Raw genomic sequence first — 27,768 nt, 5'->3', positions numbered from 1 at the left:
ACTCAGAACAAGGGCTTCCTCTCCTAAGTCACATCAAGGCTGCCACATGGAATACACAATCCAAGGCATCGCACACGGGTGACCATAAATGCCCCTAGTTAGGGATGAGGAAAGAAAGGGCAGGACAGCTGAAACACACCCAACCATGCAGGATGGACTCAGGACTGGGGTAAGAACCCAGACTTAGGAAAAACAGAATGACAGATAATATTGGGAGGTGAACTATGTCAGGAATAGTTGAAGGAACTGGAAAAGCTTGGCCAGAGAAGTCAAGACCTGGGCTTGAGAAGGGTGTCTGGCTTAAGGGGAGAGTTAGATACTCTTTTACTATTTTTGAAAAGTTATCCCATAAGGGCAAAATGAAATGTGATCTATGTGGCACTAGAGGGCAGAGCCAAGACTAATGAGTGAAAAGTTCTAAGGAAGCAAGATGGAATTTAGACGAGGAAGTCGCCTCTAGCATCGTGACTTTCAGCGGTGACAATCCAGCCCCATAGGGAGCATTTTGGAAATTCATACAAGCTTTTGTGACTTCTAATATAGTCGTACTAGAGCATTTACATGTTAAAATACAAACATTTATTACAAATTTCTTTCCTGTTCCTTCTCCTTTGTATTACAGTTAAGGCAAAAATACTTTTAAAAGATTATCCATGTTAGTTACACTATGTATAGATTTCATCTTGGAGTAGAAAAGAAGCTGTTTCCAAATACCAAATATATATTATGAAAATGGGGCCAAAAATACATTATGAAATTGAGTTTGCCTACAATGGGAACCACAGGCAGAAAAGTGACAAACCAAAGGATCTTGGCCAAAGCTGCTATAAGCTTTTTTGTGGGGTATGTTCAGTATTCTTCAAAATTTTGAATTAGTTGCTGACATTCAATCCCTGGGAGATATGTACACATCTAGCAGGTGGGCTGCACTGCTGCTTGGCAAAAACTCACCCTGGAGAAGGTAAGACAGCTCCCTTCGGAAAGGGAATCCATGTCTCTGGCCACCCTCCTGCACCCGGGCTCACTTTACCCACTTACACCATCGGCCAGGGCCTTTAGGGACCTGAGTGTAGCTCCTGCTCTCCAACGCAAGCTCTCAGTAAATCCACATAGTGAGCACTGGGGCTGGCGTTTCTCTCTGGTGGAGACCCGATATGGGAGAGTGAGGGAAGACTGACTCATCTGCCTGGAAAGAGATCTCAACTTTACAAGGTTGTGGCTGTTTGGGGGAATCTCATAAAGCCTATTCACGCTCTCCCCAGAGAAGTACACAGCCACACAAAAGGTTGCTTATAATTTCAATAGATATTGGACCCCTTCTATCTTATTCTTATTATCTTATTGCTCAAAATTCAGATTCCAACTCTAACATTCTGTGGAGCCCAGCTGGCCAACCAAACCATACTTCCCATCCCAATTCTAATTTGGGGGATTTTTTTCTATGTGTAATCAGATAATTTTTGATAGACTCCCATAGAGATAATGACATTTAGTCTGCTCCACCGGTGGACAGTCAGGCAGCTACTGAATGCTAGTGAAATAACTGGTTCTTTGAGTCAGGCAAGTAAGTAACATCTAAAACTGCTATTCTTGGAAGCTGCCTGCTTCCCAGAGGTCTCCAGCCCGACCACAACCAATAAATAAAATCAATTGTAAGACCAGATGCCCTCCCTCTCCAGTGACTCCTTAGGCCTATAATTAAACAATGAAGACAAAGATATCAACTATGTTAGACAGCGGGCTTAAAAACATGAAATGTGGCATCATTTATTTTCTGAAATGCCTTGAAGCTAGTGCCTGGTCATATTAATATTTCATTTTTATGTTTCTCTTGCCAGTGATACCCCAGCCCTTTCCTGCTTTGCAGCATTCTCAGACTTCTTCAGAAGTCATGCATTTAAAAATATGTTTAAATACACATTCTTATAAAAACCTATCTCTCCTTGGTAAGAGGGGAGGGTTAAAAATACCCAGCATCCTCCCAAAAAATTACCAAGAAGCCTTTAATTTGGCACATGTCCTTCCTGTGATTTAAACTCATCAAACCCACAGCCGTCCCTGGATAAAATTAGAATCAGACATAACAAAAACAAGATATATAGAAGACTACTGGGAACAATCTTTAGAGATTATTTAAAAAATAATAATAAATATAGGGAGAAACTGTGCTGTAAAATCACACAACTCTAGACATACCCAGATCAATATATTAACCCAAATACTGTGGAAAGATATACCATAAAAGTTGGATAATATTTTCTTAAAACAAGGCAGTGTTTTCACAAGGCACCTTTCATCAGGCAATCTTACAACTTCAGAAAGCACTGGATAGAGAATGGGAAATATTCCCCAAATCCAATACATCTCAGTTGTGCCATTTAAAATAACTGCCAAGAAACGGGACATTCTGGGACAGAATTTTGGATAAACTACTATGTTATTATATCATTGTTTAGAAACAGAAACTCAATTATGTTACAGAATGGCCTGCTTGTTTGTGAATTACTAAATGACTTGGAAATAATAGATGAAAACTTTCTTCTCAGATCCACTCTCACTGGGATACCAGTGCTTTCTCTATTTGGCGTGCAGTACATGTCCTTCAGAGCAAATTGCTCTGGCCAGAAATGCTCATGCATTATGGCAAGGAGCAGAATTACAGCTTTTACTTTAAGCTTTGCACTATAGTGAGTTGAATACAGCTATAGAAATTCCCAGAAATGGGTCTCAGGGAGACTCTGTATTGTTGCTGTCATTGTTGACTTAAATTGCATGCCCTTTGTGTTCTCCAAAAGCCAAACTCTCATTCACCTGTAAATATGCTAGAAAGTGGGGCAATCTATCAATGAAATAATGCCCCAACTCCCAGCTGATACTAACTAATGTATGTGCTAAAACAATACAATAAAAAGAAACTCCTGATCTTGAACAAATTAAGTGAAAAGAGATATAGGAAGGATCAAGACCAGCCAATAAAGTAAATAAACTATTTCTGTCCACCAGTCAGGTTTTGAAAGAGCTCATATAAGTAAGTTTTACTACCCTTCTGGCATTAAGAAATTGAAAGCTCCTTCTGGTCTTATGGATTTTTTCTTTTTTTTTTTTTTTGAGACAGAGTCTCACTCTGTTAACCAGGCTGAAGTGCAGTGGCGCAATCTCAGTTCACTGCAACCTCTACCTCCCAGGTTCAAGCAATTCTCCCACCTCAGCCTCTTGAGTAGCTGAGATTACAGGTGCCCACCACCACATCCAGTTAATTTTTGTATTTTTAGTAGAGATAGGGTTCCACCATGTTGGCCAGGCTGATCTTGAACTCCTGACCTCAGGTGATCCACCCACCTTGGCCTCCCAAAGTGCTGAGATTACAGGCGTGAGCCACCATGCCCAGCCTGGATTTATTTTTAACAGAGTCATGAATATAACCAAGATCAGATCCCGTCTGAGTACACTGCCTCCAAGATCCAGATCTTCTGCTTCAGGATCATCATGTGAGTGTCTGCAGCAAAACCTTCCAGCCAAGTAGAAATCACACAGCACCCACCATCTAAACCCTAAGTGTTCCTGTGCAGGCCTATCCCTTGGTAGGACAAGTTGAGTAGTGGCTCTGGACCTTACATTTAAGGGGCAGGGGTTGGGGAAGCCTTAGGGTACTGTGCCATATCCTCTTTTCTGAATACCACTAACTTCCATCTCAAATTTTCTGTCTCAAGTAGGCTTTGAAAAATGAGAATAGAGTAGACTTCTTCCAAGTGGGATTTTCTAGAGTGGGTCCCATACAGGTTTTGTTACCTGAGTCCCAGACCCCAAGCCCCTGCTTTAAGGTATGGCCCTGCTTTAGGTATATTTCAGTAGTGGCTTTTCCCAGAGTTCTGAAAACTCAGGAGGTTGTGCCAGGCCCTGCAGTACCAGGACTCATTCCTCCTCCACAGATGGGGTCTTGCAGGTCTTCAAGGGGAAAGGAAACTCCAGAAAGGCACAGGATATAGATCAATATTTTGTCTCTCAGCTGAGGCCATTTTAGTATGTCCTCAGAGACTGTTTCTGAACATATTTTCTAAATCTAACATCAAACAAATTAATGCCTCAAGCCACACTTTGGGTTTCTTATTACTTGGCTTTATTTTGTTGAGGGAGTCACTCTTGTCTTTCAATAGAATTGACTGGTTCCAACAGTTAGTGACATAAATCCAGGAATGAGAGTGTCAGAGAAAAATCTATTCTGTGTCTTCTTCCTCCTCCCTTAGCCCTGGGATCATTGAGGTTGTGTTTCTATAATGTAGGAAGCTGCCTTTGATTTTTCTTTTAGAAACTGAAAAAAAAAAATTGAGGGCCGGTGTAACTTCTTGAGAAGGACAAGAAAAAGAGCCAGAATCCCAGTGGTGCCAGAAAGACTCAGGGGCACATAAACCTCGAGGTCAGTCCTGCCTAGGAGCTGAAAGAAATCATAATAAGACTTCGTCTCTTTTCATCTTCAAAGTCCTTCATAAGCTCTAAATCATGTATCCCACCACACTACTGTAATCATGCGATTTGGCAGAAGCAGGAGACCTTTTATCTCTGGAGCTCAAAGCACTCTATAAATGCCAATTAATCCTTACAGCTATCCTGGGAGGTGATGGAATATCAGCGGACCTACTTTGTACATAGAGAAGTTCCATGATTTGGTCCAACCCACACAGCAAATTGGCAGCAGAAATAAGTTGAGAACTTGATCTGGGGGTTCTACTCCTGAGACATCTAAGGCTGGAAACCAAAGTTTGTGTTAAAAGCATCTATATGGTAGCTGGCACATAGTAGATGCTTAGGTAATAATTTTTGAATGAATGAAAAAGTTGGATATTCACATTTCCAACTGCCTGTTAGCTGTGCTAACATCCCCAACTCAGGTTCAAATTTCTTACCCAAACTGGCTTTGACTCTTGGGTTTCCATTTATTCATTCTCTAACCAGAAAACCCACTATAGCAGAAGCCCTCTCCTAAGCCCAGTAGATAGAGTGAATAACACAGGCAGCAGCCATCTCTCAAGGAATTTACAACCTGAGAAAACAAGGTAGACAACAATAAAGAACACAAATAATGTTAGATAAGAAGAATGGAGTGACGTGACAGTACATAAAAGCCAGTCACTGGAGACTAAGAGGTCATCCAGTTGCCACAGCAGGTGCAGGGCAAAAGCTATTTGCCAGGGCCCAGGGTACTAAGAATTTTTTAGTATTCTGGCACCTTAAGAAAAGAAATTCTCATTTGTTTCTATTCTCCTACAATTGACAGCAAAACCTTTAAGTCAAAAAGGCCTAATCGTTTGTTTTCAGAAATAATTAGAAAGAGACAAGCTGGTGATATTGTATTCTAAGGAGTTCAGGGATGGAATAGGTGACGGCAGCTTCTGAGCTATGGGCCAGGGACAAGGCTGGTCCCCAACATCTGTCTGCACATGAGCATTGCCCCGAGGCATAATAAAAGTTCCATGCATCCCAACAGAGACTGTTTACCTCTTTTGTTTGCCAGTCTGCCCACTCATTCACTTTATATTTATTATCCACTATGCGTCAGGCTCCAAGTGTATCTCTGCCCTCAATGGCCCCACCACAAGCCAGGTCAACAATGATCCATCTCGATACTCTTTTCTTTGACATACAACATTACAACATTAACTTTTTTAGTTATAAGATGATTTTTGGCCCAGTAGTAATAAAAGGGGGTCATATACAGATAAATTGTCAGTAGCTTTTTTGTTTGTTTTTTATCCCTGTTATGGCAAATTTGTAGTTTTAAAAGTGAACTACTCAGCACCAATTGTAGTTTTTTCTTTTCAAAGCAAAAAACTAATAGAGTTTCTTTTTTAAGAGTTTTAGGTTTATGGAAAAACTGGTCAGAAAGCACAGAGCATTCCCACTGCCTCCCTTTCCCTATCTCTGCACTCTGGATCCATCCTGGAAATGTGCTTGTCTGCTTCCGTAAAGGAGCTAAGAAGATCACTAAGCACATTAACCTTATGCTTTTCAAATCCCTCTAATTTTATAAAAACAATTGTTAGAAGAACTCAGGTTACAGACAAAGCTCCTGCCTTTCTGACACAGAATTCAGAGCCAGCTGTGAACACATGAAATTCCATTCCTGCTTGCTGGACCTAAGGTGGCATTATTATAAGGGGCAAACTCCCACATCTCTCCTGGGCTCACTTCACCCCTATCCTGAGTTTAATTTAGTGGGGTTGAAGAAGAGGAAGTGGAGGAGATAACCCTCCAAGTTGGTCCTCCTGGCAATAGTACCAGCAATACCTAGGTGTCTGCAGTGCTGGTGGACCTGACTGTGAAAATGTTTCTACTTTTCTCAAGGTATACAAGACTACCCCAAAGCCCATGAGCCTTGTTTTGAGGAAGCAGCTCTGTAAAGATGGATTCTTTAGTCACGTGTTCTGTGTCTTCTACTTGCTTCTCCAAGTCACTGTAGTTTCCTTTCTGAACATAACTAAGTGGGCTTAAATTCCATCAAACCTGTCCTGCATTGTAACTGAAATTTAGCCAAGGGCAACAAAAATTTTTCTCTCAACCGTTCACAATTCTCTTTACATTCTATCATAGAATTGACAATGCAGAGTAAGCCCAAAGATAGAGAGTGAAGGAGAAAAGGAGAATTTAAAGGCTGAGCTGATCCTCAAAATTAAAGACTTGTTCTCTCTAAGTGAGGGTTCTCAGAATAGAATTCCCCTGAGCCTATCTAAGAATATGGCGATTGGCTCAGAAACTTCTAAGAAAATCAGAAACCATCCAGCACCTCAGGAATACATTCATAGATCAACTGGAAACGCTGGAAGAATCCTTTTTTAGAGATCATTTGATCTAAACTCCTGAAGATTTTGTCAATGAGGAAATTGTGGCCCAAAACAGTGAAGAGGCCAGACAGGCCTACATCATAGAGTCAGGAGAAAGCAGAAACTCAGTGTCCCAACTCTTCTCACACTTCATTATACACAGATATTGCTCCTTGCACACATGCATGCACATGTACTTAAAATCTGCTTTCTACAGAGTTTAAGTTCACTCTAATGAACTACAGACTGAAAATGAACAGGGATGCTTTGGTCAACCAAAGATATGTTCATGTCCAAAGACCCAGAAATAAGCTGGAAAAAAGTAATTGGCATTGCTGGTCCCTGGAAACTGTGTGCCCCTTTCTCTCTGACACTTTCAGGTCTGCAAGCAAAATTCTCTGTCACATACATGTGCAACTATCTATATCCCAGAGATCCTGAGGGCAGCCAGCTAAGGCTAAAAGGCCTCCATGACAGAGCAACTAAAGTCTTCTTCTCTATATACTCTCTGGGTTGAAAGCTGAGGCTGCCCACTCTGTTCTATCCAACGCCGGTTGTAAATTACGACGATAGCTACAATAGATTGGGTACCAGGTCCTGGAATAGGTGACTTTCTTTTGTCCTCACAATTACACCTATCTGTCCACTGGGAAAACTGAGACTCAATTAGGTAAACCCATGGGTCTCACTCCAAAATCTCCTGCTGCCTTCCTGGCCATGTTCTGGTCAACCAGGAGTTGGCTCTTCTCTGTTCTAAAAATGGAGAAGCAGCTATGAGGACCCCATGGAAGACCAGATCCAGAAGCCAAGCCAAACATACTGGTGTGCTTTCTGCCCCAGGAGTTGGAGGAGTCATGTCTAAGCTCTTGGACTCAAGACTCACATTATTGAACATCAGGATGGCCAGACACGGCCAGAACATTACAACTGGGTGCCCCAAATCTACAAAACTTTTCCTCCAAGTCCCAAAATTCTGTATTTTATGCAATCAGTTTCCCTCCTTCCTATGACAGTCTCATGGGCAGCACTGTGTCCTTTTCCCTGGAAAACCTCTCCTTGCCACTCCTCTTACCAGGTGAGTGACTGGTCCCTGGTGACCTTGTGTGCATTTTACAGAAGTTGTCCTCTTCACGGTATCTTTGATTTACTGTGGCAGATTGGGGGTGACGTTGTCACAGCCATAGCCATATAACTCCGGGGTGCCCCTGCTACTGAGTCTCCCACTGGGCATTGAAAATTCTCCCCTTCTGTCCATATGTTGTGCTGTACCAGTGAGAGGATGCTGGTGTTCAGATGGGGGTGAGTCCATATCTGCAGGTGGATGAGGCGATGGATTTCACATAAATGATTCTCTAATTCTCACCTAGCCATGATGGCATCTAAGCTCCAAGATCACAGCTCAGGTGGCTGAGCTGACCTTTGAACCCAAATCAGCCTGGCTCACAGCTCATCACTACCTGATGGCTGCCTCCTATTTCTGGAACTTTCTCCATTTTGGAGATACTCCTAGGACATCCCTAGACATGGCCTCCCACCTTCCCCACTCCTACTTTCCATGGTGTTTGTCATTGTTCAGTTTTCTGAGCAATGACAAACTTAAGAAATACAGAAAAATAGGGGCTTGCAGCTCATTGTAAAGGAAAGTTTAAAGCTGTGGCTTTCTGTGATCACTTGGTGTCAATAGTTACGAACCTAGAAGTAAATGTAGGCACTAAAATTAAATGACACTAGTTAACTGTTTGGTTATAAGGTAGTCATAGATCTGATCCAAAATCAGGTTGGATTTTGTTTTTGAAAATATCAAAACATTAAATATATTCTGTAATAAAATATTGAAATTAAAAAGTCAAAATTTAAAACTTTTCACTGAAATGATGGATTCCCAGGGAATCCATGGCCAGCAAAGTAAGGAATAGAGGGGAAGATCACCTTTCCTTTCTCACAGATGGGTGCTGGAGGCCCCCTGGACTTCAAGATAGGAGTTTCTGTTTATGCGCGCAGGAAGAGCACGAACTCTCAGAGCTAACATTTATTGAGTGCTTACTTTGTGCCAGACCGGTTAAGCTCATTATATGTCTTATTTATTTAACCCTCCCAGCAATCCCATGAGCTAGGTACTCTTATCTCTGCTTTTACTGATGAACAAATCAAGACCTAGAGAGGTTAAGTAATTTGACCAGGATCACACAGTTGGTAGAGAAACTCTTGTCTATGGTCAAAGCTCAAGCTGCTAACCTGAACACTATTCTGTCTCTCCCACATGCACCCCTAATGAAGAACGTAAGCACAGTCAGCCAGCCTGCCTCAGTTCTCCTCACTTTCTTTTTACCACCTCTGGTTGCTCCAGCACTGATTCTGGGCATCACACAAAAAGCCTGCGTGGGCATTCCCCACAGCGCCAACTCAGCGTTAGGCCCACGACTGTGGCTTGGAAAACACTTGTTGGCTTGTTATGAAGGCGTAAAATGCTTCAAACAATAGATGTGTGTGGTGTGTGTGTGTACTGCTGTTTGTTTCCATTTCTCTTATTGTTTCATTCCCCTTTTTATGGATCACCGAATACTGACTGGAGCAAATCCAAGCAAGTTAACTCTCTCTTATTGACAGAAGGACAAGGAAACCCCAAGTAGGCCCCCACAAGCCTTCTCCAGATACCCTGGAACCTGGTGGATTTTTGAAGAGACAAAGCTCCTACATTTCTGTTATGGGGATGAGATTTAGGGCAAAAATTATGAGAGGTAACTGATGTGGGACATCCTCTCTGGCTTGGAGCAGGTGGGCTGTGTTCCCGGCTGCTTGGCTCTTTCCTCTCTTCCTTGGCGATTTCAGACAGGCACTAAAGGAGCCCAGAGATATCTCCAGCATCCACCTGAACCCCAGCTTCGGCACCCACCTCTGTCACAAAGACACCATGCAGACAGACTTGATTGCAAAAGCATATGTTCAAACCTGATCGAACTTGCTAACTTAAAGAGGCATTAATGTCAGGAAATGAAAAGGAGATGAGCTGTATTAGTTTACCTTCGGGACCCCAGATAGTATACTTATACGGTCGCCATGAGGTAACAACGTGGAAGGGTTCCAAGGCTTGGCATGATCTAACCTGAAAGTCTATTTTCTTGTTTTCCGGTCTAGAATCCTCTCCTTGAGGGGGCTGACTGCTGTCTGCTGCTAAACGTTTCCAGCCAGGGAACTTCTAACCTCTCTCTAGAGACACTCCTGAATAAATTAGTAAGTCAGATTCTTCTCTTTCATTTCACCTCACTGCCACTGCTTACGTTCTTGGTACCAAGCTAAACAAGTCTCCACTTTGGTGGTTCACACGGAAAGGTATTTGCTGTTTGTTATCATGCTCCCTGAAGTCATTTCTGGGTCCTGGCTCTGTGTTTTTGGTTTCTTTAATCTCTCCTCATAAATCAGTCCCTCTGTTCCCTTCATCTTTTTATTGCCTTTCTCTGAACTCTCTCCAATTTGTCTACATATTTCTAGTGCCGGGTGTCTAAATATAATTTGCTGGATGAAAAGCCATATTTGGAGGGACCTCATCAATTCATCTCTTGCCCTGAATCTTTTCAAGGGGTCATGGGCATAGTTCTAGATACCAATGACCTGTCTACTCCATTAATTAATAATAAATATCTCCTAGAACAACCTGATAGTGTTGTCATGAGATTGAATGGCCCAAGCCTCCCTTAAAGAAGAGACTTTTTTTTTTCATGTCCTCTGGGATACAGTAATTAACCAACTTGGAGGGACCCACCTCATACCTTGTACATTTTTTAATGAGTGGTGTTAAAGAACGATTTCGGGGTATTTTTCACAGGCAACCACATGCTGATGGAGAAAGGTTGTTTCTAAGTTGGCCATTTAGATGGGACACACTTCCCTAGAGAAACCGTGATGTTTGTGGTTAAGCTTAACAACTAGTTCACAAAACATACTTAATAAAGTTTTAAAATGTTCACAAACTCCACTGTGGCCAAAGGTAGGGTGAAAGAGGAATTCTTACATATAGGTAATAACTGTGCAAACTGGCAAAACCTTTTGCAGGGTAGTTTGGCAACATGTATCCAAAAGTTTTATAAGTACATGCCCTCTGACCAATGGGTAACCAGTGAGGTTACTTCTAGGAAGTTATCCTTAAAAAATTGAAAAAGAGACAAAGATGTATGTACAAGATGTTTATCCAAGTATTATTTATAGCAATAGAAAAATATTGACAATAGCATACAATTTTTTTTAGAGTGATTGGGTAAATAGAATTAAAACAGGATACAAAGGTGTATGTACAAGGATATTTAGCACAGTATTATTTATAGTAGTAGGAAAAATTGGAAATAACCTAAAAATTTAACATAGGGTGATTGGTTAAACAGGTGGGTCTAGCTCCATATACATTCACACAGAATGATGCCTATGATGGCTGGGCATGGTGGCTCCTGCCTGAAATCTCAACGCTTTGGGAGGCTGAGGTGGGTGGATCACTTGATATCAGGAGTTCAAGACCTGCCTGGCCAACATGGTGAAACCTTATCTCTACTAAAAAAAAAAAAAAAAATACAAAAATTAGCTGGGCATGGTGGCGCATGCCTGTAATCCCAGCTACTTAGAAGGCTGAGGCAGGAGAATCACTTGAAACCGGGAGGCAGAGGTTGCAATGAGCTGAGATTGTACCACTGCACTCCAGCCTAAGCGACAGAGCAAGACTCTGTCTCAAAAAAGAAAGATGCCTATGGCATACTGAGTTAAAGAGCATCTGACAAAGGAGTGATAATGTGATTCCATTTTTATTTAGAAAAATCTCTAAGTTTATAAATATCCCAAAATATTCCCATAATGGTTGTCTCTAACTGGTAGGCTGAAGGTGACTGCACGTTCTACTTTGTTGTCTAATTCCAATCCAATGAGCCTGGTTACATGTAAAATTAGCAAAAACAATAAACCTTCTTTTTACTTTTTGAAAATCTAAATTAAAACCGAATCAAGGGCCAGACATGGTGGCGGCTCATGCCTGTAATCCCAGCCCTTCGGGAGACTGAGGTGGGCGGATTGCCTGAGCCAGGAGTTCCAGGTTGCAATGAGCTATGACCACTCCACTGCACTCTAGCCTGGGCGAGACCCTGTCTCAAAAAACAAAAATTAAAAAAAAAAAAAAAAAAAAACACAGAAACAAAAAAACCTAATCAGAACCTACAGGGCTTCTACTATATGAAAAAGATAAATAAGAGTCACTTTCCTGCCTCAGGTAAACATACACAGCTATATGCAGTGCTATGAGAACTCGCAGAAGCTGAAGAAGGAACCATGATTGGGCCTGGGAAGACTATGTGAGGCTTTGGAGAGGAGGTCATATTTCAGTCAGACCTTGAAGGATAAGCAAAGTAGGGAGGGGCATTCTAAGTCTACCATGCTACCTCCTGAGTATCAAATTTACTTCTTACTAAAAAGAAGAAAAACTTTCTTCCTCCCATATTGTTGGTCTATCCCTCTAGTATAAATACAGTTACAATAATTATCTCAGTAACACACAAGCATTTAATGGTTGTGTTTGTATGATTGGCAAAACAGTTAATCAATGTATATAACCAGCATTAAGCTGATTTTGCTAACAACCTATTAAAATGAAGAAAATCAGAAGATCAAAATAAATAGTTAATAGAAAATCAGTTCCAAACAGACTCCCAGTAAGGAAGTGTCCTGCTGAACCAAACATGCGACCAGCACTGAGCTAGGCACGGAAACATTCTTACAAAAGTCCCCAGACCCAGCCCTCTTCCACACTCACACCCTCACATGTGTCCAGCCTTCGTCATCGTACGCACGGGGCTGCTGCCTGTTAACTGAGTGTTGATATGTTCTCTTCAGTGACATTGTGAAATATTGACTCACAGCTGATGTTCCCACCCACTTTCTAGATACTTGGCTCTAAGACAAAATAGTCGATTGAATTGCAGATGCCAGGATGTACTCATCATCAAACGGAGGAACAATTCTCTGATGAGAGATGATGTTTGTTTCTCCACAGGTGACCTGGGAAAGCAAGGGCATGCTTGTGTGTGGACATTCACTCATATCGTATGTGCTTGGGTTGTGTGCACAGGCTACCAAAAGCCCTTTGCAAACTAAGTTCCTGGTTTACCCACAGAGCATTTTGCTGAACCTCTCTCAAAAAATAAATAAATAAATAAAATAAGAATAGAGAAACCACTAGAACCCACATTACTGCACTCTCCTCAGAATGTAGATTCAAGATCTGATATGTTGGTTGAAACACATACACACATACACACACACACACACACACACATACACACACTGACACATACAATGACAGTTGCCCAAAAAAAATTGAGATATGCTAGAAGAGAATTATCTTGAATTAAGGGAGGCCCAATGTCTATAGATAGAAAGAGCTCAACAAGTACCAGGAAATCACAACAATGCAAATGATTACCATCACAGGACTGTACACTTAAAAATGGTTAAAATGGGCCTCATGCAGCGGCTCACAACTAATCCCAACACTTTGGGAGGCCAAGGCAAGAGGATTGCTTGAGCTCAGGAGTTTGAGACCAGCCTGGGCAATATAGTGAGACCTCATCTTTTCAAAAATTAAAAAATTAGCCAGGCATGGTGGCACATGCCTGTAGTCCCAGCTATTTGAGGGGCTGAAGCAGGAGGATCGTTTGAGCCTAGGAGTTCGAGGTTGCAGTGAGCTATGATCACACCACTGCACTCCAGCCCAGGTTGACAGAGCTAGATCCTGTCTCTTAAAAAAAAATGCCCTTGGTAAGACATACTAGTGAGTAAGACTCTTTCTACTTTATCCTCTATGCTATCACCAGAGATGGAGAAAGAGCTCTTCTAAGGTATAAGGCAGACTCTTAATGCCACATAATACCACAGGATATGTGCAGCAGTTATCCCCATCCCATTCCTGGTCCTTTTCCATCCTAAAGCCTCATCTCTCCCCTGAACTTTGCCTTGTCCTTCAACTCCACCCATCTCTCATTACATGCTTTAGATGAGCCCAAGGATGATGCCGATTTGTAGGTATCAGGGACAGGGGTGAGTTTGAGGGATGGAGTGGACTGAAGAAAATAGGGCAGTGACATTCCAGAAGTCTCTAGAGAAGAGACAGAAATCCAGATGGGGATCTGGCTGAAATTGAGGAACTTGTATTATATATTTATTTGGGGTAACATTGGGTGGGTTGATGGAGATTAGGGAACTTGTGATAAAGTTGCCTACCAAGCACACTGTTTCTACTTTGAAGATTTATTTTAAATGGTGTGAGAAATTACACCAATTGTAGAGAGTTCTATTCCATCAAACTGGTTCGGCCCATGTTAGCCTCCTGCTGACTCCTAGGTCTCTCAACACTCAGTTCAGGCACTACTTTCTTTTTTTTTCTTCTTTTTTTTTTTTTTTTGAGATGGAGTCTCACTCTGTCACCCAGGCTGAAATGCAGTGGCACAATCTCAGCTCACTGCAACCTCCAGACACTACTTTCTCTTGAGGTTTTTTTTCCCTGACTCCAAGTCTCAATTACATGCCCCTCTTCTGCACTCTCATAACACTTCAGGTACACCTTGACCTAAGAACTGATCACACTCCACTCTTGCTATCCTGGTCCACCCTGACACTAGACTGCAGCTGCTTCAGGATGAGGAATGTCTTTCATTCTGCATCCTGAGCACCAAGCACTGTGTCTGGTAAGTGACAAGTGCTCAATAGTTATTTTTAAACAAATAATACAGCGAATGAGCAAAAAATTTACACTATAGGTAATTCATCTCAAAAACATGAGTAGGTACAGAGGGATAATTAGTCTGCTATTCCACACCTCCAGAAACCCTGATGATTAAGCCAGAAGAAACAGACTTTTTATATAGGAAGTTAGAGCAAACCCACATATGAATCAGTCACTGAATGAATTAATGAAGTAACAAGTTAATCTAAAACAAGGCTCAGGTAAGATGTGAGACAAAACAAAGCAAAATATATTACTTTAATTCCCTAGAGCTGAAGCACATACCAGACAGCAACATCATAGTCTCGAAATCTAAGAACGATCAGGCTAGGATTTGCCAGTCCCCGTTGAATAATAGTGGCTCCAAGAACAGACTGTGGAAGCATCTGACGTTCTTCTCCATGGACCCCTGAATATCCTTTTTTCTCATGTTTACTCCAGGGCAGCAATAGAGCCGCTGTTATTTTTTGTCTCTTGTAACTAAATTGAATTCTAATGTATACAGCTTCCTAAAGGAAATTAGTCTTGAACAATGAGCAGGAGTTGGCCAAGCACAGAAAGGTAGATAGGGTGTTATGGAAGCATAAACAATTTGAGCACAGGTTTGGAGGTGTGACTCTGCATGGTGAATACATGGAACCATGGATTTGGAGAAGTCCAGTATCCACTGCAAGGCAGAGAGAAGCAGGATATAAGCCTGGAAGACACAAGGAAAACTAAGTCTGAGATAATTCAGATGTTCTTACATTTGAAACTCAGAGTTCTGGACTGAAGGCACACGTCTGGGACTTGTTGACATAAAGATGGTATTTAAAGACATGAACCTGGAGCAGGTCACCAAGGGAGTAGATACAGATAAAGATGAGCTAGGGCTGAGCCCCAAGGCACTTCAGTATTAAGTGGATGGGAAGAAAGCAGAAACCAGTGATAAAAACTTCAGCTGAATTAAATGTAATGGAGTTTAACTGAGCAATGAATGGTTTGTGAACCAGGCAGCCTTCAGAGACAGAACTGGCTCTGAGATTCTGGGCAGCTACGTGGGGGAAGAAGATTTATGGACAGAAAAAGGAAAATGACATACAGAAAATGGAAGTGAGATACAAGAACAGCTGGACTGGTTACCGCTCTGCATTTGCCTTATTTGAACACGGTTCGAACAGTTGGCTACGTTTGATTGGCCAAGACTCGGTGATTGGCACAAGTGTAGGATACGGGTCTCTTTACACCTCCACTTGCTACGGTTCACAAGGTACAGAGAAACCTTTAGACCAAACTTCAAATATGTAAGGAGGCAGCTTTAGGCTAAACTTGATTTAACACCAGCAAAGGAGATTGAAAAGCAGGGATCGATGAGGTAGAAGGAAAACCAAGTGTGTGTCATGTCCTATAAGCTGAGTAAAAACAGTCTATCAATGAACCAAAATCTGAGTCAAAGTTTCCCTCAAATTCTACATTCCTCTTAAGAGACTTTTCCAGGAAATGTATAATCAAACTATTTGCATTCCAAATGCAGCATGCAAAATAAACATCTCTTTCATCACTGCACTTTATTGCCCATTAATTTATCACATACAGTTCTTAGGATTCAGATTCTCATCTTCATTTAATGTCTATTTTCCTACTTATGATGGTTGCAACTTAATTAAATAAACTGGAAGCTTGGGTATAATATGAATAGGGCATATATATGTAGAAATATCAAACTGACACATGTGACTAACATCTGAAATATAGTAATTACATTGTCTAATGACATTCATCTTGTCATTTATCAAAACGTGTAGTTGAGGACCAAAACTTGGGGGGGATATTTCTAACTCTAAATTTCATCATAACAAACCCCTTTAAACAATAATAGCTAATATTTAATAATAAATCTAAGTATTTTGTCAGACAATATATTAATTATTCTGTTAATTTCAAGGGTTTTGCCCAACACTTCCTGAGTTCTTGGAACCACTTGACTTATTTCTTCCAGTGATACAGATTAGCATCTAGCTGGCCAGTGTGACATTCATGGGTTATTGTAGCAAGGCGTACACTAAACCAGACTTGGAACCAGTCAATGTCTTTGTAAGAAAAGAGATGGGTGGTGTAGTTCTAGCTCATAACAGATAAATGGTTTCTCAGAAACATTTAGTCCCCCGTAAAACTGAGGCTGCCTCTTCTTTGCTTCTGATCACCCTTTTAAATCAGAAGAAGCTTCTAGAGTTTATTCCAAAAAAGGTCTTCAAGGCCATATTTCCTTCAAACAATAATTGAGCTCCAGGAACTATCAGCAGTGGAAGATGGCACATGCTTTCATATTTCCTATTTCTGATTTCCCTGATACACACTATTATTCTGCAAACTCCTTGAGCATAATCACATACCTATGTGTACCATATTTTACTAAGAGCGTGGAAATAAGTCACCATTTGAAAAAAGAAATTTATAAAGCACCACTTTTACAACATGATAAATAGAATCCTAAATCCAAGCTAAATTTCACTCATATTCCTTGGTACTGACTCAGAGTCCATAAAAATGAGTCAGATGCATCTAAAGTTCTTGAAGAACAAACAAGCACAAGCAGTCACGTTTTAGCAATTAGGATGAAGTCAGAGCAGACATACGTTTCAAATCTGTGAATGGCAGGCCCCTCAGAGTCCACTAAGACGAGAAATAAGCAAAGGGTAGACTAATTGTCCTAACTCCTAGCTAAGTGGCAGGTATGACTGCGAAGTACTCAATAGCCACTAATTGAATTAAAGGATGAACAAAGACCTAGATTTGTGGTGAAAATTTTTGTTTAAATACTACAGGATACATTGAACTAAAGAGTTTCGGCACAGCAAAGGAAACTACCAACAGAGTAAACAGACAGCCTACAGAATGGGAGAACATTTTTGCAGATTATGCATCTGACAAAGGTCTAATATCCAGCATCTATAAAGAACTTTAAAAGAAGTTTACAAGAGAAAAACAACCCCATTAAAAAGTGAACAAAGAGCATAGGCACTTTTCAGAAGAAGATATTCATGCTGCCAACAATCAAAACCACAATGAGATACCATCTCACACTAGTCAGAAGGGCTATTATTAAAAGGTCAAAAAATAACAGACGCTGGTAAGGTTGTAAGAGGAACCCTTATACAGTGTTGTTGGGAATGTAAATTAGTTCAACCATTGTGGAAAACACTGTGGCAATTCCTCAAAGACCTAAAAATAGAAATACCATTTGACAAAATAATTTGTACAACAAACCCCCATGGCACAGGTGTACCTATATAACAAACCTGTAATGTTCCCTTGAACTCAAAATAAAAGTTAAATAAAATAAATGAAGTACAGGATAGATCTCAGCTACTCAGAAGGCTGACAGGAGGATCACTTGAGCCCAGGAGTTTGACACCAGCTTGGACAATATAATGAGACCCCATCTTAAAAAATTAAATTAGGCAGGCATGGTGGCTCACACCTGTAATCCCGGCATCTTGGGAGGCCAAGGCAGGTGGATCACCTGAGGTCAGGAGTTCAAGACCAGAATGGCCAACACGGTGAAACCCCATCTCTACTAAAAATACCAAAAATCACCCAAGCATGGTGGCACTCGCCTGTAATCCCAGCTACTTGGGAGGCTGAGGCAGGAGAATCGCTTGAACCCAGAAGGCAGAGGTTGCAGTGAGCCGAGATCACCCCATTGCACTCCAGCCTGGGTGACAAGAGTGAGACTCTATCTCAAAAAATAATAATTTAATTAAATTTAAATTTAAAAATAAGCAGTGCACAGCCAGGCACAGTGGCTCAAACCTGTAATCTTAGCACTTTGGGAGGCTGAGGCAGGCAGATTGCTTAAGCTCAGGAGTCCCAGACTGGGACTGGGCAACATGGAGAAACCCTGGGTCTATAAAAAATTGTTTAAATGAGCTGGGTGTGGTGGCACATGCCTGTGGTCCCAGCTACTTGTGGGGCCGAGGCTGGAGGATGGCTTGACCCTGGGAGGCAGAGATTGCAGTGAGCCAGGATGGCATCACTGCACTCCAACCTGGGTGACAAAGTGAGACCCTGTCCCCCCCAAAAATAAAAATAAGCAGTACACAATGGAAAAAAAACTTGTTTGACACTGATCCTGAGAAAAAAGACTTGGGAATTTAAATCTACCTCAACCTCAAATGAACCAGCATTGTTACAGTATATAAAAAATTAATATAATCTTATTAGATGGAAGCTTCCAGATGGAATGCAGTAATTGTTCCTGTACTTTGCATGAACTGAACCTCATCTGGAATGTTATGTCTCATTCCAGGAAAGACACAGTAAGAACACTGACAATCCCAACTGTTTCCAGAAGATGCTCTGGATTCCTTAGCACTAGGGACTTGGCCCTAACGCCGTTCAATAAATAAGGACTGAATTGTCCCGAATCAATCCTTCATCCTTCCTTCTTATCTCCTGAATTGACAAGGCGTCTGGAAATCATGAGAAATGATTAAGAGAAGTTGAAGGGAGGCAGACTGTAGCTTAATATAGAATATTTTCTAACAGAGGTGCCCCACACTGAAATGAAACGCCCAATGAAGTAGAAATCCTAGTACAGAGAGTATTCCAGCAGGTGGATGCTTATCTGCCAAGGATGTTACCAAAGGACTGCTTGCACTAAGTGGGAGACTGAACCACATGGCCTCCAAGAGCTCTTTCAGCTCTGAGGTCCCTGAAACACATGTCAGGGTCTACAGAGGGGATCTCCATGGCCAGCTCAGGACACTGTAGGGCTGGCCTTCCTCCCTTCCCAATGTGAACCCCTACTCTATATGCTGGGAATTCCTCCAGAAGGTGACTTTACTGACCTGAGGAATTCCTTAGCATATAGAATAGGGGCTCACATTGTGGGGGTGCTGAGCTTCAGCGGCAGCTTTACCATTTGTGCAGCCTGGGATAGCGCCCGGTGGGGCTTGTTATGACAGAGTGACCTGCACTGGACACAGGTAGTGTGTATGCCCTAAATCAGACAGAGCATTTATTTTCCCTTACTTACAATAAGTCACTCTACCTGTTTTAAAAGGAAGCTGGGCCAGGCACAGTGGTTCAGGTCTGTAATCCTAGGACTTTGGGAGGCCAAAATAGATGGATTACCTGAGGTCAGGAGTTTGAGATCAGCCTGGCCAACATGGTGAAACCCTCTCTCTACTAAAAACACAAAAATTAGCTGGACATGGTGGTGCACGCCTGTAATCCCAGCTACTTGGGAGGCTAAGGCAGGAGAATCGCTTGAACCTGGGAGAATGAGGTTGTAGTGAGCCGAGATTGCGCCACTGCACTCCAGCCTGGGCAACAAAGCAAGACTGCGTCTCAAATAATAAAAATAAAAGGGAGCCGTTTTCAAAGTCATTCTTGAAATAATGATGCTTGGCTGGGAACTTTGTACCTGGGTGCCCCTTATTCAAATGCCATGTGTATATTTTTACTACTTTTTAAACTTTGCTAGATAGGAGCACGGGTGAGGGAGGTAACAATGGGACCCTTTCTGCTCTTCCTCACGCAAGCACTCTCAACAGTTAACAGTAAAATGTCCAGCATAAATTGCTAGAGCCAAAGCAGCTGGAAAATGTTTGCATGAAGCAACAGTGGCATCTAGTGGTCAGATGAAATAATCACACTCCTGCTCAGTCGAAGTGAGGGAGAAAAAAAAGTAAAACCCCAAACCGTTTTACTCCCCCTTTATACCTCTTATCCAGCGGTACCTGACGGGGAATTAGTTGAAAAATCAAAAAAGTTAGTAAAACAGAGAATCATTAAAATGGTACATGCAGAGCTCACTAAACACTTTAACCTAGAACACATATCTAACTATGCATTTATTCACCCATCATTTGAGGCAGGGCCAGGGTCTCTTTCCCGAACGCAGATCCACCAAGTGGCTGCTAGTCTCCGTTGCATAAATCAAACCACTGAACATCGTGTACAGTCTCCAGCGTTTGCTTATTATATGGTGAGAACGTTACGACACTTGTGAAACAAAATTCCCTCCACTGACTTTTATGATTTTTTTCTTCTTATAGTTGTCTCTCTCACCGTTTATTCAATGATGCTTTTTTGGTAACTAAGTTTTATCGAGACTTTCCAAAGCTTTCATCTTAGATTTTATAGGAACTGCAATTCTTTCTCTTTGTACTCATATTTCATCTGTTTATTAACTATCTGATCAAACACAAATTCTTCATAAACTGGAACAAATGAAATAGAAGGAAGATGGTTATTCAGATACAGCTTACCTATGCTCATTGTTTTCCTAAGCCAGTGGGCAGGAGTATTTCTTTTAAGATCCGATTTCCAATTGACATTTCCAACTCTCACTGCATTCATTTCAATTTCCCCCACCTCCTTTACTTATAGCCCAAACTCCCATCTCCTGTTCAACTGGAGCAGAGATTCCTTCACTCTCCCATCTCAACCTGCTGTACTCCCCCACCAGCTTCTCATTATTTCTGTTTCTGCAGCCTTCCTTCTTATCTCAAAGAAGAGGACGCTCCCAAGTGTGCATCTACCATTTGGTGTTTGCCTTTCATTCGCCCATCTATCCTGCTCTGTGGGACTTTAAACTTCTTGAGGGAAGGAACATGATTTTACTGACCTGTGACACTCCAGAGTGCTGTCCTGGCCTGAGAACGTTGCTCTTAGTGTCAATAAAATGATGTCATGGCTCACTGGAGTACCGGGGTAACACAGAGGAGAGTGGCTCGTCATGCCTTTGTGAGACCTTGAGGAGCACAGGTCGTCTACCAGGAGAAGCCAGTAATGTCGCATCCAACTCCAGCTCAGAGTTTTGTGAACTCAGTTGTAACCACGATTTTTCAGTCCCCAAATACCTTGTCAGTTCTCCCTTCACATGGCAAAACACAGTGATTTAACTAAGGAAGCCAAGGAGCAAACCCATGGTGTCTCTTACTCTTACTTTCTCTGACAGACTTTTGACCCAAAAGCGTAGCCTAACACCTTTAAAGAACCAAGGCTAATTAAGTTTGCATATTGTTAGGGCAATCAAGCGCCTTTCACTGGGCCATCAAGTGCTATTGGCAAGAAAGATAAGGCAATAGAAGAGTCAATGTAAAGCAATTAGTTAAGATAATAGAAGAAATGGAAAGGCATTATGCCAAGTTTTGCAAACCCAGGACCAAGTAAGGCTAATCTGCCTTGGGACGATAATGCCTGATCCCTGCTTTGGACTGAAATGAATATTTGGAAGTTTTTCTGCCAGCCTAGTCAAATTCAATTCTGTGTGAATATTAGTTCTTGTGAGTAATAACAGACCTCTTTAGCATCCACTTATCCTTTAACACACCATCATTTTTCCCTCAGATTAGAAACACATCGGGTTTTTTTTTTCCTCTTTAGGCTAAAACATGCCATTATTCTGAGGCCCTTTTCAGCTTTATCTAAGAGTAAAAAACAATGCCAAGTGACCCTTGCCTCTTTCATACGCCATGCCCGTTAGCTATACTCCTATTAATGGGTCTTGGCTTTCATTTTCTGCAAAACTCTGACTTGCTTATTAATAATCATGGCCCTTTTGTTCCCAAAGCAACTCAAAAGAGGAGAGACACCAGTGTGGATCACTGTATTTTAGGATCTAGTTGCCCATGTGGTGTCCACACACGAGAGGCCAGCAGTTGTTCCGGTCCAACCCTGACTCAGAGAGGGAAAGACCTTCTGAATGTCTCTAATACAATATCCTCTCCATTGCCTCCCAGATCACAATCTTCCATTACATCGCATTAGTACAGTGGGTTGCCGGGTGGGGGACAGGCTTTCAGAAGGACCACCACCAAGCGGTTAAGAGTAAGGGAGCTACGGCCACACCCCCAGGTTCAATTCCATCCTCTGCCGCTCTGCAGCTCTATGACCTTGAGAAAGTAACTTATCCTCTCCAACCTCCAGGTTCCTCCTCTATTGCAGAAGAAGGAACACTAAAGCCAGGCGTGGTGGCGTGCACCTCTAGTCTCAGCATTTTAGGAGGCCAAGGCCCTTAGGAGGATCACTTGAGCCCAGGAGTTCAAGATTACATCGAGCTATGATTGTGCCACTGCACTTCAGCCTGGGTGACAAAGTGAGACCCTGTCTTTTAAAAATAAAAGAAGAAACACTGGTACTTACTCTGAAGGGTGGATATGAGAATTAAAGCAGGCAATCCATGTAAGGCTCTTAGCACAGTGCCTGTCAAACAGGAAGCACTCAATAAATATTAATTGTTGTTATTTTGTGTTTATCTTCCTTCACTATCCCATAGAACAGTAATTCTCAAAAGTTTTGGTCTCTGAACCTCATTAGACAAACTTTAAACTTTACATAAACTCTTAAAAGTTATAAGGACCCTAAAAAACTTATACATGATATATTTTGTTATTTAGTGTATTATAAATCAAGTTAAAATATTTCAATTCTTTTAAAAATACAATAAACCCATTATCATAAATAAGATTTTATGAAAAATAACCACATTTTCCAAAACAAAAGTATTTGGTGAAAGAGCAGTATTGCTTTACATTTTTGCAAATCTCTTTCATATCTGGTTTGATAGAAGACAGCTGGGTTCTCCTATCTGCTCCTGCATTCAATCTGTTGTGATATCACACATTATGCAGCCTCTGAAAACCTTCTTGTATACTTGCAAGAAAATGAGAATGAAAAAGGCAAATCGCATTCATTGCGATGTTACTATGAAAATAGTATGACCTCTTGGACTTTATGAAAGAACCCCAGAGCAGTATCCAAATTTTCTGGTGTCAATATCAGCATGGCAGAGTCGCAAGTTCTGAATCAGCTCATTATTAAAGTTGGGTATAATTTTCCGAGACTACAACAGAATTGGATGTGAAAACAACTACGGTGACTATGCCCTGATTAACTGAAGCAGGAAAACCCTTAATCCCAACCTCACCATATACCCTCTGGTTCAGAAACTCAGGCCTGGGCCACGCAGAAGGCCAGACCTCTGTTGCTCTGCCATTTGGATGAAGCTTGTTTGTGAATAAATGCTGGAATCCAACCATTTCTCTGAATTGATGGTTAGTAACTGCTTTTTATTATTGCTTTTCTTGTTTTTGTTCTTTTTTAAATTTGTTTTAGAAGAGAGTCGATTCAAAAAAATAAAACGTTTTCTTAAGGTAATTCCTTTTTCAGAAATTATCTTTTTAAATTCTGGAAATCCAATGTTTATGACTTCAGCCTTGTTATTTGTACACTATTAAAGGTTTGGGGTTTGGGGCTTTGTGTTTCTGGCAAGTCTTTAAACAAAGGTTATTGAATAAGAACCTCTCCAAATGTTTTACTTATTCTTTTCTTTGTTGACCTTTCAAGATACACACAGTAGTGACATCACAGCCACCGTGTCTAGCAGTCACACTCTAAACTACTTACCAGGCAAACTTAAGCAATGGCTCATTCTCTGCACCTGCTAAGATGGACAGTCCCTCCTGGAGGGGATCCAGAGATTACCTGTGAGATAATTTCAAAAGAGGGTGGAACTGGGGCTCTCTGGGCTGACTGCTTTCTCAGGGAGAGGCACTGAGTACAAGGTTGTTTTTCTCTCTTCAAAGCTCTACAACACGGGCTAGTCTTCCCCTCCAACAACTATTTCTGCAAATTTGAAACATTATTGTGTCAGTCAAGACTAAACTGCTGGCACCAAAACCCAAATTGAAGAGAAGGCTTTGGGAGGGCAAGGGGTGGATATCCTCATTTATTGGAAACACTCTGCAATCATTCCACTCAACTTAGGAGTGCTATGAAAACATAGGTATAAATAAAAACAATATATGAAACAACATAAACAATACAAACAATATCATGTGTGAATTGTTGGCTGTGAAAATTATAACATAGCAACTTATTAATATGAACAGCATGCTAAGTAAAAATGTTCCTACTCTTAACTGAAGCACATTCTAATTTCTAGGTCTATCTCCTTCTGTCTCTCTAACTTATCTATACTATTTCTATACCTATATCTCTCTACATATGTAGCTCAGGAACTCTATGCTTCCTGTTTCCTCTTTCTGGAACATTCTTTCCCCCAAATAGCGGAATGAGGCCCTCTGACACTATAGCAGTCCCTACAACGGCTGTGGGCTTCCTGGCCAACTCCCTGTGATTCCCATATCAGTGCAGCTCCTATATCAATGGTATACTCCATGCACACGGAGTGGGGGTGGGATTAGGGGGTTGGGGAATACAGCAACTTGTCAATGCCAGAAGATTATTTTAAGTCACTTAATTACACTGAGCTACAGATTTTCATCAGTGAAAAAGAGAGTGGTACAAGATCTCCCCAAAGCAACTTCAACAAGAGATGAAACCAGTGCACAGAGCTCTGGCCTCTCTACCCCACCTCAATGAGGGTAGCTCTGGGATTCGTTTGTACTCTGAAAGTCCAGATAGTCACCCTAAAACATATAGGAATTTAGTATGTTAAAGGTGGCATTTTAGATGATAAAAGTGGCATTTTAAATCAATAGGGGAAAGACAGGTTAATAAATGGTGCTGGGACCACTAGGTAACTATTTGGAAAAACATGTAAAGATGGAACCTTAGTTCCCGACTTACACAAAAGTAAATTCCAAATGAGTCCGATTTAAACATGAAAAATGAAACCACAAAACCAGTAGAAGGAAAAAGTTAAAGAACTTTAAAATAATCACAAAGAAGTAGAGAGTGCCTTTCCAAATATCACACAAAACCCAGAAGCTGTACTAGAAAAGATTAATAAACATGACCAAATAAAAATGATCTTAAATTATATACATGTCAATAAAACAAAGTCAAAAGATAATTGACAAAATGAGAAAAATATTGTGACTCAGATTACAGACATAGATGTTTTTCCTAACGCATTAAAAAACTCACAAATCAGTAAGAAAAAAAGAGCAAAATGAGCAAAGGCTATGAACAAAGGACATATAAATTACTTTTAAAAATACATTGACCTTATGCATATTTTTCAAATATACACTAAGTACTCACCCAATCAGAAAAGATCAAAAAGTTTGATAAGATACTGAGTAATATGGGAATAGGAGGAATTGGGCATTTCTGATTCCAGACCTTTTTTTTTTTTTTTTTTTTTTTTTGAGACAGAGTCTTGCTCTGTCACCAGGCGCCAGACTGGAGTGCAGTGGCGCGATCTGGGCTCACTGCAACCTCTGCCTCCCGGGTTCAAGCAATTCTCCTGCCTCAGCCTCCTGAATAGCTGGGAGTACAGGCGCGCATCACCACACCCAGCTAATTTTTGTATTTTAGTTAGAGACAGGGTTTCACCCTGTTGGCCAGAATGGACTCGATATCTTGACCTCGTGATCCACCCACCTCGGCCTCCCAAAGTGCTGGGATTACAGACTTCAGCCACCGCGACAGACTGGCGGAATTGGGCACTTCTATACATTGCCAGTGGAAGTAGAAACTTATGGAACATCTGTGGAGAGCAATTTGGCAACATGTATCAAAATTTTAAATGCACATTGTTGACAAGTAATTCCATGGCTTGGAATTTATTCTTTAGCGAACTTGCTCATTTGCAACATTACATCATATGTACAAGGATAGGCATACTCCACAGATATGAAAACGGAAGCAAATAATCTAATAATAGATAAGAGAATATATTGTACACAGACCTGAAATGGAAATCTATGCAGCAGTAAAAAAGAACGAGGTAGCTCTACTTGCACTGTTCTGGAATGATCTCCACAGTACACAGTGAAAAAGGCAAGTTCAGAAGGTTATTGGGCTACTGCGAAATTGTGTGTGTGAGAATGTGCTTGAATATGCATAAAACATCTCTGAAAGGATACAAAAGAAAGGAGTAACATTGGTTTCCTGTGGGTAGAGGCACTGGGTGGACGGGACAAGGGGGGGACCTAGTTTTCCTATGTACTTTTTTGTACATGTTAAATTTTCACCATGTGCAAATGTTATCTATTTAAAAGTCTAAACAACAATTTTATAATTGTTCTGCTGTTTTGAAAACCATTGAGCTACATGATGCCTAGGATTGCCATTAAGTAATGTTTATTACTGTGATATAAGCACTTTTTATTAAATGATACCATGATTCTGCGATGTTTCGTAGTGGACAAATACACTAGTAATTCTTCTCCATAGCTATACATGCAAAAAAAATCTTTTCACCATCTGTTAAATTCTGTTTCATAGACATTTGTGGAGTTCATCACATGAGTTATATGTAGCTCAACTTTTCCCAGACCTTAGCAACGTCTTGGTCCAGATACGGTCCCTGTAGCAACAACGACTCAACACTGTTCTCAGACATATTTTGAAATGGGACCTATAAAGTCCTCCCATCCCCTTAACTGGATAAGGTTTTCTTGAAATCTCCGGGGGCGCCTCTCCTGTGTTCGCAAACAAGTGCGCTCCCAGCAGGTCCTCCCATGGCTCTGCTGAACACTGCAGGTCCCAGGAGACCCACTTTCTCACCAAGCCCTGCTGCTTCCCCGCAGACGCCACTAGGGACGCGCTAGAGCCCGCTCTGTGAGAGAGCTGCCGGTTACCTGGGGGAGGTGGAGCGAACGTCGCGCGCTGTTTCCGTTGCGCTCTGGCAGACAAATCCCACACATCCGCTGCTTGGGCTCCCAGATTTTGTGGAACTTGGCGAAACAGCTCTTCATGGTTTGCTCACAGTCACTCTGCCCTCTACCGGACTCCTCCGTGAATGCAGATGGAACCAGAAGGGTAGACAAAACTGGTGACAGTTTTCACTCAAAATCACCTCTCCCTCTGTGACAAGAAGACCAAAGAAGACTCAAAGGGCTTGAGGAAAGAACCATCTTCAGAAAACCAGAACCATGTTCCATGACTCTGTCACCTCTCAACACCATCTGTTATTATGATAGGAAGACGGGGCCAAAAGTAAGAGGGAAGCTTAGGAGAGGTTCAAGTCACTGGAAAGTAAAAAATAATCCTGATTACTGTTCCCTGACGCAGTCACCATTTTGTCCTTATAACCTGTAATCTTCACAACTCCTCTGTTCCAATTAAGAGTTTTTCAACATGAGTGATAGAAAATCCGACCAAACTGGCAAAACCCCAAAACTGGAATGTTAGCTGATATAGTAAACAGAATGAGACAAATTGGCTTCAGGCATGGCCTGATCCAGGGCTCACAGGCCCTGAAAGCAGCCTGGTTTCTTTCTGTTTCTCAGCTCTGCT

This window comes from Aotus nancymaae, unplaced genomic scaffold, assembly GCF_030222135.1.
Source record: "Aotus nancymaae isolate 86718 unplaced genomic scaffold, 86718_ANA_hifiasm-v0.15.2.pri h1tg000016l, whole genome shotgun sequence".
NCBI lineage: Eukaryota > Metazoa > Chordata > Mammalia > Primates > Aotidae > Aotus > Aotus nancymaae.
Note: the sequence above shows the minus strand (reverse complement) of the source record.